This window comes from Neomonachus schauinslandi, chromosome 1 (assembly GCF_002201575.2).
Source record: "Neomonachus schauinslandi chromosome 1, ASM220157v2, whole genome shotgun sequence".
In the NCBI taxonomy this organism is placed as follows: Eukaryota; Metazoa; Chordata; class Mammalia; order Carnivora; family Phocidae; genus Neomonachus; species Neomonachus schauinslandi.
Genome location: NC_058403.1, coordinates 25,856,265 through 25,871,896, shown reverse-complemented (window position 1 = coordinate 25,871,896; position 15,632 = coordinate 25,856,265). Strand labels below are relative to the sequence as shown.

Sequence of the window (15,632 nt, the reverse complement as noted above, 5' to 3'; positions counted from 1 at the left end):
AACACCTCAGCTACTTAAATCACTAAACTGGCCCCAGTGGTACCCACAAAAATTAATTTAAAAAGATTCCCCCCTTCTTCTTGCTAAAAGACAGGATTGTCAGGGAGAATTCTATAATTTCATCAGAGTAAAAGAAGATGCACTATTGCCATCCCAAACTGAAAATGTATGGTTTTCATAGAGACATTTAAGTATGCAGTGTTAAATTTCACAGCATTATTGACACAATACTTTTGGTATACAATGTGATTGGTGAGCTAGCCTTGGGACTGAAACTCCAGCTGTGACATGATTCCTACCCTTTTGGAACACAACTTGTTCATGAAATGGAGATTGCACTTATTTTCAGGAAGGAAAAGTACTGAGGTTTCTCTAATCCAGAATAGTTTAAATATAGGAAATGTTCCAAAGGATAGCAATCAAAATGATGAATGAGTTAGATTGTTTTATTCATGTGGAAATATAAATGAAGCATAAATTACCCAAGACACATTTGCTAGGAAAAAAAAATGGGGGAAATTGTGTGATGGTCTGCAGAATGTGAAAGGCACAGACCTCAAGGCTAGAGAAATAACGTAGTGTGATTCAAAAGCTAGTAGTACAGATAATGAGAATGTTCAGAGTAAAACAGAGGCTGCCTCCCCTGATGGAAAAGTAGCAGAGAAACAACACTAATTTGAATGTGGTCTAGGAATCCAAACCACGTAAAGACTCAGGAATAAACCCTAATACAGTATTAATACTCATGTCAAGGAAAATAAAACTGCCTAATCATGTTTTCTAGATTATCTAGGTATATAATTTGGCCCATTGGGGTCATCTTCTTTCATAAATATTGGACTCAACCAATTGGTTACCAACTTCCCACCATTGGAAAAGCCTGTTGGAAACATCAATGTTTAGGTGGCAAGTTGCTTGTGCTTTTCTCTGGGCATATAAAAAATCAGTAGATGCATGATAAACAATTTAAAAATCACAATTAGTTTATCCCCCGTGACAAATAAATAGCAATCCTACATATCCTTAACAGTCTCCAAATTGTGCAACAGAAATATAATATGATAAACATATGTAATTTTAAATCCCCAAGTAGATACATTAAAAAAACAGGTAAAATCCATTTATTAATACATTTTATTTAACCCAATATATCGAAAATATAATTTCATCTTGTGGCACTAGCCACAGTCAATGCTCAGTAAGCACATGTGATCAGTATACCATATCATACGGCACAAGAACTAAGAGAAAAGTAGAGGTATAAGACCAAAATAAAAAATTGTGCATGGGTCAATGAAGGGACAGTCTTTTTGACCCACAGTAATGAACATTATGATTATATTGAACACGACAGGTAACTTGACTGAGAAGGGGAAAGAGGACCACAAGCACTATGTGTGTGGTGAAGTGAAAATCTCATTAAAATAAGAATTAATTCATTTATGTGATTTTGGAAATGGGTTAATTTTAGAATAAAATTATTTTCTTTATATCCTCCTAAGTGATCAATCAAAAATATATCAAAACATAATTTAAAATATTTTTATAATTGGCAACTGCAATGATGTTAAGATATTGTGACAAGAAAATAAAATGTTATTATGAAAATTATTTAAAAATTGTCAAGGACAGCACTTATATTAAGTACTTAAAAACATTGCTAGGACAGTTGAAGAATACCTATTCTAGGTTTAGAATACCAGTTGCAGATCATCATTCAGAAACATACCAACAAATTACTTCTTTATTCAATAAAAATTTCTTTAATATTTATTCTATTTCAGAAGCTGTCCTAAGCCCTAAGGATACAATGAAAACAAAAATAGGTAAAATCCATGCTCCTCAGAAGCAAATATTCTAAGATAGATACATAAATTCATTTGTCTACCAAAGCTTTGTTAAACAGTTTTCAAAGAACTTCCTTTTTCTATCACTAATATGACCTAGATTTGTTCTCTTAAGGGAACATATTCATTGATTGTCAGCCTCAAGAAGTTGAAATCTGTTTTATCTATCATCTAGTTCAATACATCGCAGAGTGCCTTATACATTATTTAATGATGGTACTGAATCGAATTAATTGAATCAAATTGAAATAAATCAAATTTAATTTAATTAGAAGGCATAAAATAGGTGTTACTGCATTGCTAAAAATCCTAACCAAAAACCAGGAATATCTCCATTAAAAATTAATACTGAAACCAAATGAAGACATTAATTACAAGAAAGGAAAACTTCAGGCCAGTAGCTCTCATAAACATAGATGCAAAAATCCTCAATACAATATTATCAAATCCAACAATATATAAAAAGAATTATATACCATGACTAAGTGGGATTTATTCCAGATACATAAGACTGGTACAACAAATGTTAATCAATTAATGTAATCAATCATATAAACAGGCTAAAGAAGAAAATTTACATGATCATATCAATTGACGTTAAAAAAATATTTGACACACCCCTACACTAATCCATGATAAAAACTCAACAAACTAGGAATGAAGGGGAACTCAGTCAACTTGATAAAGAACATCTGTAAAGAACGTATAGTTAACATCATACTCAAGGTGAGAAACCAAATCTTTACCACTTAGACTGAAAACAAAGGCAGGATATTCCCTCTCATAACTCCTATTCAACATATCCTACAAGTCCTAACTAACACATTAATACCAAAAAAAAAAAAAATGGAAATAAAGTATATATCATCTTTGAAGTAAGAAATAAAACTGTCCTTGTTTAGAGATGACATGATTGTCTATGTAGAAAATCCCAAAGGATCACAAAAAAAAAAACCCTCCTGGAATAAATAAGTGATCATAGCAAAAGTGCAAAATACAGGTTAATATACAAAAGTCAATTGTTTTCCTATATACCAATGATGAAAAATTGGAATTTGAATTTAAAACACAATACTATTTACATTAGGACCAAAAATAATGTAATACTGCTCTCTTTGGCAGAACATATACCAAAATTGGAACAATACAGAGATTAGCATTGCCCCTGCTCAAGGATGACATGCAAGTTTGTGAAGCGTTCCATATAAAAAAAAAAAGAACAAGAAAATAATGTAATAATCAGATATAAATCCAACAAAATATGTACAGCATTTATATGATAATAACTACAAAAATCTGATAGAAGAAATTAAGGAATATCTAAATACATGGAGAGATATTCCATGCTCATGGACAGGAAGATGCAATATTGTTAAGACGTCAATTCTTACCAACTTGATCTATAGTTTCAAGGTAATCCAAATCAAGATTCCAGAAAGTTATTTTGTGGATGGATATAAATAAAGTCATTCCAAAGTTTACATGGGAAGATGAAAGATTCAGAATAGTCAACACTATATTAAAGATGTAAAGCAAGTTAGAAAATGAGACTGTCTGACTTCAAGACTTAATATAAAGCTACAGTAACCAAAAGAACATGGTTTTGGCAAAAGAACAGACACATAGATCAATGAAACAAAATGTAAGACCCAGAAATAAACCCACACAAATAAAGCCAACTGATCTTGACAAAGGAGCAAAGGCAATTAAATGGAAACAAGATCGTCTTTTCAACAAATGGTACTGGAATAATTGAATATCCATATGCAAAATAAATCTAGATTTGGGACTTACCCCTTTCAACCAGTTAACTCTAATAGATCACAACCTAAATGTAAAATGAAAAACTATAAAATTTCTAGAAGATAGCACAGGAGACAATCTAGGTGACCTTGGTGTGAGGATGAGTTTTTAGATACAACATCAAAAGCATGATGATCACAGAAAAAAAAATTAGTAAGTTGGTATCATTAAAATTGAAAACTTTTGCTCTGTGAAAGACAACCTTAAGAGAATTAAAGACACATACTATGAGAAAATATTTGCAAAACACATATCTGACGAAAGATTTGTATCTAACATATGCAAACAATTCCTAAAGCTCAATAATAAGAAAACAACTCAATAAAAAAATGGTAAAACGATCTGAACATACACCTCATCAAAGAAGATGTACAGAAGACAAATAAGCATATAAAAGATTCTCAACATCATTTTTCATTAGGGTGCTTCAAATTAAAATAATAATGAGATATCATTATTAGAATGACTGAAATCAAAAAAGCTGACAATAACAAATGCTGACAACCAAGTGCAGTAACAGGAACTCCTGTTCATTGCTGGTGGAAATGTACAAGAAGGTACAGCCACTTTGGAAGACAGTTTGGTACTTTCTTACAAAGCTAAACATAGCCTTACCATACATTTCAGCAATCGTGCTTTTAGGTATTTACCTGACCAAGTAAAAAACATGTCCATAAAAATATCTGCATTCAAATGTTTATAGCTGCTTTACTTATAATTACCCCAAATTGGAAGCAACCAAGATATTCTTCAAAAAACGATAAACTGTAGTCCATCCAAGCAATGGAATGTTATTCAAGGATAAAAAAAAATGATCTATCATACCACAAAAGACATGGAGGAACCTTAAATGCATATTGTAAGTGAAAGAAGTTAGCCTGAATAATGCTACATAGTGCATGACTCCAATTACATCAAATTCTGGAAAAGATAAAACTAGAGACACATAAAAAATGAGTGGTTGCCAGGGCTCAGGGTGAGGGTGGGAGGAATGAAGAGATGAACTACAGTGCTCAAATTTTAAAATTTTTAATTTAAAAGACATGCTGAAGAAGGTCAAAGGGACACAGGAGCCAACTAAAAGACCCCCCAAATGTTAAAGCTGGAACAACTGGAGCAATAAAATAAAGTAGTCCTGGATTGTAACCCAAAGGCTAAAATAAGTATCCATGAGTCCATACTGATATAAATAAATGATTAAATAAGTTAACAAATGAGAAAGAAGAGACAAATCTCCCATGCAGAAGAGTTCCACATAAATTATTTAGATACTCCATCCTAAAGGTTGAGGAAAATAACTCCCCATTCTTAAATGTAAGCTGCACATGGTGACTTCCTTCCAAAGAGTATAGTATGAAAATACGAGGGAGAAAGTAACAGTGAAGAACCCAGAAAAACATTACTTTTGCCTGTTGACCAAGGTCAACATCAATGGTCACAAATCATGTAGATTGTATGTGCTCTTGATATGATTTGATAAAAATGACACACTTTACCTCTGCGACCTTCCTCCCCAAAACACATAACACCTGTCTAATGATGAGAAAAACATCCAATTCCAGTAAATGGTCATCCTACAATACTGACAAGTACTCCCCAAAATTGTCAGGTCATCAAAAACAAGGAAAGTCTTGGAAATTATCAAAACCTAGAAGAAACTAGAAGACATGATCCCAGAACAGAAAGAAGGCATTAGGTAAAAGCTAAGGAAGTCTGAAAAAATTATGGACCTTAGTTAATAATAATGTACCAGTGTTGGTTCATTAATTGTAACAGACTATGCTCATGTAAGATATTAACTATAGGGAAACTGTGTGTGGGGTTGTTGTGGGAAAAGGATGTATAGGAATTCTCTGTACTATCCACTCAATCTTTCTATAAATCTGAAACTTTTCTAAAAGTAGTCTAGTAATTCTATTAATTAATTAGCTAATTAATTAATATTCTGACTAAGCTATTGACACTTTAATGTAAGTAAGATTAATTTTTGGAACATCACTAATAACCAGACCATGGGCCTTGTCAATGCCCACTAAAATGCAGTGCCAAGAAATTCCAGTCTGAAGAAACTTGCCATCCTTACTCATTTATTATGAAAATTATACTACTACAATTACCTATGAAACCAATTCTTATCAGAATATAAACTATAGCTGATCCTTGAACAACACAGGTTTGAACTGCATAGGTCCACTTATGTGGATTTTTCGATAAATACAGTACAATACTGTAAATGTATTTTCTCTTATGATCTTCTTAACATGTTTCCTTTGGCTTATTGTAAAAGTACAGTATATTATATATAACATAAAAATATGTGTTAATCGACTGTTTATGTCACCAGTAAGGCTTCCAGTCAACAGTAGGCTATTAGTAGTTAAGCTTTGCTGGAGTCAAAAGTTATATGCAGATTTTTGTGTAGGGATTGACACCTCTAACCCTCATATTGTTCAAGAGTCAACTGTACTCAAGTCTCCTCCATAGTTTTACAACCTAATCCAGACACTATCCTAACTCTTTATTCCCATTCACAGCTAATTTAAATTCACAGCTATGTTCATTGTTTTTACCTCCTTATTTTCCACTCATTGTTCACAGTAATTTGGTTCTGCCCAATTACTCTTCCAAAGTCAATGGTGGTCTCCCTAAACCAGTAGGGACTCATCTATTATTTTACTTCATTTTTTGGAAGTATCTGACACATTATCCATTCCTTCCTTTTTAAAACACTTTCTTCCTTTGCATTCATCACCTTTCATTTTCTTGGTTTTCTTCCCACCTCTCTTGCATCTTCTTGATGTGTGTGTGTGTATGTGTGTATGTGAGATTCTTATCCTGTCCTTAAGTGATATTGTCCTTAAAGTTCAGTTAAGCAAATCGTTTTCACTTTTTTAAACTTTTTTATTATGTTCAGTTAGCTCACATACAGTACATCATTCATTTTTGATATAGTGTTCAACAATTCATTAGTTGCGTATAATGTTACTCTATGTGAGTACCTTAACTTCCATGGCTTTAGTAACTACTACATGTTGATGTATACCAAATCAAGTATTATACTACTTACACTGGTATTTCCACTTTGCAGCTCTACTCACATTTTGAAGTCAAAATGTCCCAGAATAATCTACCATGTCCTCTTCCCCAAACTCCTTATACTCTATATTCTCTATCTCTATATATGGTATCACCACTGTCTACTCAAGGCAATAGTCATTATAATCAATTTCATTCTCACTTCAAATGTTAAATCATTCCTTAATTCTCAGCATACCTTCTAAAAAATTTCTCACATCCATCAAATTCTGTCCATCCGTAGAACTACCATTCTAGTTCAAAACACTATCATCTTCTACCTAGATTTCTAAAATTGCCCCTTACAGGTGCCCCACATCTCCATGCTTCCTCCCTCCAGTCCATTCTCCACTCTATCTCATCATTCCCTAATTCAAGACACTTTAATGTTTCCCCTTTGTTGTTAGTTTGAGATCCAAATGATTTAATTTTACCTATAGTTCATAATTAGGGCCCTGCTTAATACTGCAGTCTAAGCTCTTACTTCTTTCTCCACTTCCCTACTTCTGCCTCACACCATGCGAAACTGCAAATGTGTATGCTGCTCACTCTGCATACATCATTACTCTACCCCACTCTCACTGTCACTCTAAATTTGGAGTTCAGCTTAGATGGTCTTTTCAAAAAATCTTCTCTGAATCCTCAAATCCCAGATAGTTGCCTCTCATATATATTGCCACAGAGCCTTTTACTTCTGCTCTCAAAACCCTTAACATACACACATACAATTTTAAATTCCCTCATTACTTATCCATACTGCTTGCTAAACTCCAAGCTCCCCAGAGGTAATAAATATCTGTATTATTTATTAACTCTTCTCAAGAATATCTAGGACAATGACTGACATTCAGACAATATTTGATATATTGACTGATGAAAATATAGATGGATGGTTACAATAACTCAGAAAAATACCCTGAAAGGATTTTAAACTTAGAAGTTTAAAAAAAAGAAAAAGAAAAACACCTCTCTGGAATGAGTTACTGCTTGCTTAGAGCTTTTAAATCTAATACATTTTTTTAGAAATAGAGTTGGTTTCTGTGTGTATGAAAAATTCATAAAGAATACCCACTGTATCCCAGGTTTAAAGTGAGGATTTTCCAAGACAGTATTATTGCTTTAGGTTGCAATAGTCATGTTAATCACCTAATACCATGTTTGAACTACACATGAAAGTACAGGACCAAAATTCTAAGACATCAAAGGACTCAAGTTTGATAATAATAGTCTGGAAGCAGTCAGAGAATGGTGAAGGAAGGAACTGTCAGCAACTGAAGAATAACAGTGGAATTAACCAGTACATATCATGGGGCTATGACTGCCAATTCAATATGGGGTGTATAAATAGCAATACAAGCCAGAATGAACCCCTGGCTCAAGCAGCCTTTAGACTTGACAACTGGACAGTCCAGGAAGATTTCAAAGCTTCAAGGAACAGACATAGAATAGATTAGGAAACTTTGAGTATTAGTAGCAGCAAAATATATAGAATAATAGGGGTGAAATCAAAGATATTCTGCCATGTCTATGTACAGTATGTACAGGAGAGAAAAACAAAAATATGGCATGAAAGACTTACAGAGTCAAAGATACATACAGTGTCTTCTCCAAATCAGCTTTCTTCATTCAAAAGCAACAGCGTCCAAATAGTTTCAAAATGCTTTATTTTTTCTTTTGGTTATACTTAAATAAAAATCCTACAAAAAACTACTAGTAAATATTTTACTTTTAAAATGTATAATTATCATGTCTTATGTTACAAAGAAATAGGCACCAAAATAACATTAATGATAAAGTCAGTGTTAACGCAATTAAAGTAATAGAGTTTCTCTTGACTTCTACTCTAAAGTCTATTATATTACTCACTACTGAATTTTTTTGTAAATGAAGATACAATCAAAGAAGAAATGGTTGTTAATATTTTATCAAATCTGAAATTCTACCATTCCATCTTCCTTCAGTGATGTCATCTCCACTTAGATTATTCACAAAGTATTGGGTTAAGAAACAACTTTGCTTAATTTTTGTCTCAAATGTTTTAGATAATCTAGCTCTAAAGATCCAAATCACCAGGTTGTTACAAATCCCCCACCTTTTTCCATCTAATTTGGCCTACCACATGTTCAACATCATCAAAAACCTCATGAGTCCAGAATTATGATCCAGCTTTTCTTTTTTATCTCCCACGTGTTACATAATAATAAGCAAAGGAAATTCTCATAACAAGTGCTCAAAAAATACTTGTATGGTGAATGAGTAGACCAGGAGTAGGAAAAATAAGTCCCTAATCCTTTGTTCACCTTGTGACAGGTATTATGTCTAGATTAAAAGAGTGGATTCGAACATACTTGACCACCTCTCTTTACACATAATATCAAGCTATTGAACTAATTTCTGAAAGATGTGAGATAACTTGGCATATCTCTCTTTTTTAATTCTTTTTTTGATTTATTTCCAGGAGTTCCACATTTTCTCATTATCTCTCTTTTCCTGCAGCCATTTGTGCATATAATTGCTTTTAAACCATAAAGTTGTTCCAAATAGTGCTCTCTTTAATGAAGAAGACAGTACTTGACAGATTAATGATATTAAATTATTTAATAACTTCCTATATTTAAATAAATTATAAGAGACACAGTTCATTTGTTTATTTTTAGTCCTCAGACTTTGTATAGGCAGTTAATACATAGAAAGGAATTAGAGCAAACTCATTTCTGCCTCAGGAACTAGAGTTGAGCTGTTCTCCTAGCACTGAATATTTATTTGAATTTCTATGCAGAGTCAAGCACCAATTACATTAAAACAATCTAAGCATCTTTAAAATCTAAAGGCCCATTCACTGGGTAAATTGAACGCCAAAGTTTATGGAAATAGTGATTTCATAGAAGCCTGTAGTAACTTGTTCCCTTGCCTAATGTACCCACTGAACTAAACAACACAGATGCAAAATTTTATGGGAAAAATTATATTAGGTAGCCACAGGTGGAAACATCTAAACCTTTCAGCTGGTTCGTCTTAAATAAAGAACAGTAAGTATCATGAAATAAAGCCTATTATTAGGTTTATGATCTCCAAAGACTAACCATTCCTAATTTTAGAAAACAGGCCTACCTGTTCATTTAAATTTTAAAAAATGAGAATTTGCTTAAGTGTTTTCTATTTACTCCTTTAATTCTCAAATTCAATTAAATTTTAATCTTAGAACTGTTTTGAGTCTTGTACTTTTTTCTATAGTTTATTTAACTTAATATTCTCAGAGGGTGGGGTTTTGTGTGTGTTTACTTGTTTGATTGTGTTTTTACTCAATACAAATACACTCCACCTAACTTCCTTTCTATATTTCCATTGGTTTTGTAAAATAATTTAAAGCATGTGTACAGACTTGTATGGAACTCATTGTAGAAATACCTAAGTTTTTAGTGAGAAATTTTCACTTGGTGTTTATGAAATGTATCTTTTGTAGATAAGTTTTAGAATCTACTCATTCTTGACTTACGGATATAAAACCTGGGGTGCCTGGGTGGCTCAGTCAGTTGAGCATCTGACACTTGGTTGTGGCTCAGGTTGTGATCTCCGGGTCATGAGATGGAGCCCGGTATCGGGCTCCATGCTCAGCATGGAGCCTGCCTGGGATTCTCTCTCTCCCTCTCCCTTTGCCCCTCCTCACACTCACTCGCTCTCTCTCTCTCTCTCTCTCTCTCTCAAATAAATAAATAAATCTTTGAACTGGATATAATACCTAATTTTCTTTTTTTTTAATTTTATGTTATTATATTATGTTAGTCACCATACAGAGCAGCATTACTTTTTGATGTAGTGTTCCATGATTGTTTGTGTGTAACAGCCAGTGCTCCATGCAGTACGTGCTCTCCTTAATACCCATCGTCGGGCTAACCCGTCCCCCCACTCCTACCCCTCTAAAACCCTCAGTTTGTTCCTCGGAGTCCATAGTCTCTCATGGTTCATCTCTCCCTCCAATTCCCCCTCCCTATTTTTCCCTACCTTCTCCTAATGTCCTCCATGTTATTCCTTATATTCCACAAATAAGTGAAACCATATGATAATTGACTTTCTCTGCTTGACTTATTTCACTTAGCATAATCTCCTCCAGTTCCATCCGTGTTGATGTAAAAGTTGGGTATTCATCTTTTCTGATGGCTGAGTAATATTCCATGGTATATATGGACCACATCTTCTTTATCCATTCGCCAATTGAAGGGCATCTCGGCCCTTCCACAGTTTGACTATTGTGGACATTGCTGCTATGAACATTGGTGTACATATGGCCCTTCTTTTCACTACATCTGTGTCTTTGGGGTAAATACCCAGTAGTGCAATTGCTGGGTCACAGGGTAGCTCTATTCTTAATTTTTTTGAGGAAGCTTCACACTGTTTTCCAAAGTGGCTGTACCAACTTGCATTCCCACCAACAGTGCAAGAGGGTTCCCCTTTCTCCATAACCTCTCCAGCATTTGTTGTTTCTTGCCTTGTCAATTTTTGCCATTCTAACTGGTGTAAGGTGTAAGGTGGTATCTCAGTGTGGTTTTGATTTGAATTTCCTTGATGGCTAATGATGATGAACATTTTTCATGTGTCTGTTAGCCATTTTTATGTCTTCTTTGGAGAAGTGTCTGTTCATGTCTTCTGCCCATTTATTGACTTGATTATTTGTTTTTTGGGTGTTGAGTTTGAGAAGCTGTCATTTAGAATACCTAATTTTCTAAAATGTATTTATCTATTCAATTTATGCTCTGGTTATATCACTTGTGACATTCACTGTAATTTTTATAACATAATTTTTTAAAGTTCAGCACATAAAGAAGTACTCCATTAGGTATAATTACTCAGATTTGGATACTATGACAATAGTATTATGATTGCTACAGCCATAGAAAAAACCTTGAGTCATTATACTTCCTTTCCTTAAGGTTCTATATCGTGGTGGCTAGGTGCTCCTCATTTGAGTATGAATGTTCAAAACTGGCAGACTTGAAGAAAAATTTTAAAACCACCATTTTTAAAAATGTATTTTCAAATTTGGAGGAAAAAATAAAAAATAAAAAACAAGAAAAAATGTATTTTCTGAGCAACCTCTAAAGAAATGAATGCCTTAGGTAAACTTTATTACTCACAACATTTATTTTTTTTTAAGATTTTATTTATTTATTTATTTGTCAGAGAGAGAGAGAGAGTGCACAAGCAGGGGGAGCGGCAGGCAGAGGGCAAAGCAGGCTGCCTGCTGAGCAAGGAGCCCCATGCGGGACTCAATCCCAGGACCCTGGGATCATGACCTGAGCTGAAGGCAGACAACTGATTGAGCCACCTAGCCGTCCCACAACAGTTATTTTGAATACATTTTGTGTCTTAGCTTTGTCTTCCACATTTTATACAATCTTCAGCTCAGGCCTGTAGTCAAAGTTTCCATGGCTGCTTATGTCTGAATGGGCATTGATTTTCTCTCTTTATATATAGTTCCCTCTCTCTCTCTGTCCTAATCTCCTTTTCTTGTAGGACACAAATTGTATTGGATTAGGGCCCACCCAAATGGCTGCAGTTTAATTAATTACCTTTTTAAAGGCCCTATCTCCAAATACAGTGATAGTCTAAAGTACTGGGGGGATCTTAGCATATGAATTTTGGGAGAATACAATCAAGCCCATAACTACCACAAAATTCTAATTACCCCAAACTCAAAGTCTTTCTGGCTCCTTTCTTTCTCTTCCTCTTTCCATTCAAATACGTTTTGTATAAATTCTACTGTGACACTTTTCCCTGCTCTCCACATCTATTCTAATGAGATTTCTTACCTATACTGTTACTATAACATGCTAACAAACTCTCCAATACCGTCTACACATTTGCTGCCATTTCTGTCTTTCTAAAACTAAGCAGTAGTAATGTTACATCAACTCAAAAACCTATAGTGACTCCTAAATTATTGCTTAACATTTGCCTAATAATAACTTTGCCTGCCTTTTAAGGCCTTCCTTGATCTCCTTCCAGTGAGGGCTCCAGTATTATGTCCCATGACTTCTCTGTGGAATCTTTAGTCTTTAGAACAGTGTATTTTATATTGTAGGTAAAAAAAACTATTAGTGAACCATAAAAATAATTTTGACAAGCATTTTAGAAACCAAAGAATGGGATGGGATGGAATGGAATGGATGGAATGGAATGTATCCGAATAATATTTTAGGGGCACCTGGATGGCTCAGTCGGTTAAGCATCCAACTCTTGATTTCAGCTCAGGTCATGATCTCAGGATCATGAGATTAGGGCTGCATCCAGCTCTGCGCTCAACACGGAGTCTGCTTGTCCTTCTCCCTCTGCTCCACTCCCTGCTCACTCTCTCAAATAAATAAATCTTTTAAAAAAATAAAAAATAATTTTAAAGAATAGTATTTTAATAAGTATTTAAATATTCATACATGTTATAAAGTTTGGGCTCCTTTTTTCTTCCCCACCAAATTATTCCTTAAGACTCTTCTGAGTTCTTTCTTTCTTTGAATATTTTCCTTCTTTGAATATTTTCAAGAAGATCCTATTACTTTATATATAATTAGATGGTGCACTATGTGAATATAAATCACACTGATTTCCCCAAGCAAAAATTGAATTCGATGCACACAAGTCCTTGTTTTCTGAAAATTTTCCTCTGGCTACTGACAGACATGTGGGTTCAGAACCTACAAATGTGCCACACAGCACCTGTGCCCAGCAGCCTGACAGTAGTAAAAGTATTAAGAACACCATATTTCTCAGCATTTATCAGATTTTGAAACCTCCTAAACAGCCATCACTGCGCAATTTTTAATTTAACACTGAATGGACCTCAGCTATTAGTCATACACAAGTGTTGCTGTGGGTACCTAAAAAGATTTGTGTTGTTTAATCATCAACAGAGCCAGAGCACTACAAACCAACACAAAATAAAGACCTAAGAGTGAAAAGAGAAGTGAAATCTGACTGTTAAAGCAACAGACTTAAGAGGATGGGAGACCCTCTTTGGCAGGATAAGGTAAGAATATAACAAAATACCAGGTTCCAGAGAGCAGAGGATCATGAAAATCAGCAAGTTGTTTCTGATATATTTTCTTTTTAAAAGGAAATAGAAAAATAAAGCAATTCCATATAATTAAAAATAATTTTAAATAATCATATCTATTCATTGATGCTGCAAAGTAGCCTTTATCCTGACTGAGTTGGGTCATCTCTCCCCTGGGAGTCCTTGCTCTATATTTCAAGTGACACTAAAGAGATCACCAAGACAGAGAAGGGTTTGTCTCACAATAATCAAAACACGAATACATGTGAAGACTCTTTTTCTTGTTACAAAATACAAAGAAGCATTGGATAAGGAATTAAATCTAGTTAAATCTGGATGTCATCTGGATTTTTGTGGCATTGGAAGTTGTAGCCAGGAAAAATTTGTGCTTGAAAGAAAACATAGAGACCACAAAGAAATGAAGAGGGTACACCTCAAGTTACAGAAAGATATACATTTTAAATTGTGTTCCTCATTGTCAACATCATTATAAGACTAATGCTTAGATATTTATTATTTCTCTTTAAACAAGTCTCTAAGATCTTGTTTCCATTTCCACTGTGGATCAGTGGTTTCAACTGCATAAGAATCACCTGCAGAGTTTGTCACCCAGGCAAGCCAGGACCCTGCCTCAGCCTGAGACTAAGGAAGTTCTATGTTTTGGAGTGCCATCCTTGAAATTGTCTAAGTCTCCCTCCTGTGCATGGGATTGCAGTGCTTTTTAAGTGGGGCACCTGAGCCTGAACTCCTCTTGGGAGCACTTTCCAACCTTCCAGTGGAGTAGATCAATGTCACAAGGAGCTCTAGGGCTTGTTGGCTTAAGTCTGTCCCCAGGCCAATCCAGGCCACAGTGCCAGGAATGCAGCATGACATGTGGATCACTCCTAGTAACCAGAATGGTGGGATTATGTTGTTGTTGTTTGCATAGTTGCCTGAAATTGGACAGACAGAATAGTGTTAACACACAGAGTTTGAGTAACGATCACTCATGTTGTCAGGCACAGGAAGAGTTCAGGGTTCAGAGCTTCCAATGTTCACTGCTAACCCTTGGCCTTGAGCCACAGGTGGGCCAGCGTGATAACTCGTGAACATCTAAATTCTGCCTATAGTGCAGCCTCTAGTCTACAGCACCCACAGCTAGCAGGGTGATAGCAGGCATTCTTTGTCCCCCCCACCACTGTCACCCCAACCCCTCTAAGGCTCCACACTTCATACCAGGTAGTCTTCCAGGAGGTGCCACTCATGTGCTTTAAGGACTTTGAGACTATTTTCTCCTTAATACTAATGGTCCATTGCTGTCCTCTTTTGCTTTTGCTAAATGTAGTGATGCCATGCTCTCCTAGATTGGCCTTGACACATGCCTGACAAGGAATGGGCATTCCTTGTATAAATGAGATTATTCTTATTACTCTAACCAAAGATCCTATGCCTATCCCCTTTGCTAGTAGCAGTGTGAAAAGCAAGGGTGGAGTCAACACTGAAAGAGATCACAGTCTAGAAATGCAGTGATTATGGATTAAAGAGTTCAAGAGAAGACATGATTGAAAGAAAGGTTGGTCCATGATTAAATGCAAATGGCATTCATAGTGTGACCAGAAAACAAATAATCATTCACAGTTCCCTGAATTCTCTGAGCTAGACTTGCACTTGTGGTCATCATCAACAAAGCACAGTAAAACTTTTGAAAGAGGCAATGGAAGCTAGTATTTATGGGCAGCATGATGGATGAGGCAGCACCATAAGTGATGACGTACTCCACAGCAAAGAAGTGGCATGAGGGCATCACTTCAATACAAACACATTCCAAAGAGCCATGATACTGTGAGTAATAACAGCATTGCTATCCTTTTCTCATGGTGGGA

General features: G+C 35.0%; 1 non-coding gene across 1 annotated transcript; it reads left to right on the top strand.

Moving 5' to 3' along the window:
* Positions 1-2,955: 2,955 nt before the first annotated feature.
* Positions 2,956-3,057, top strand: LOC123326948. Its single transcript, XR_006541418.1, has one exon. It is a non-coding gene; the product is annotated as a U6 spliceosomal RNA (small nuclear RNA).
* Positions 3,058-15,632: the final 12,575 nt, after the last annotated feature.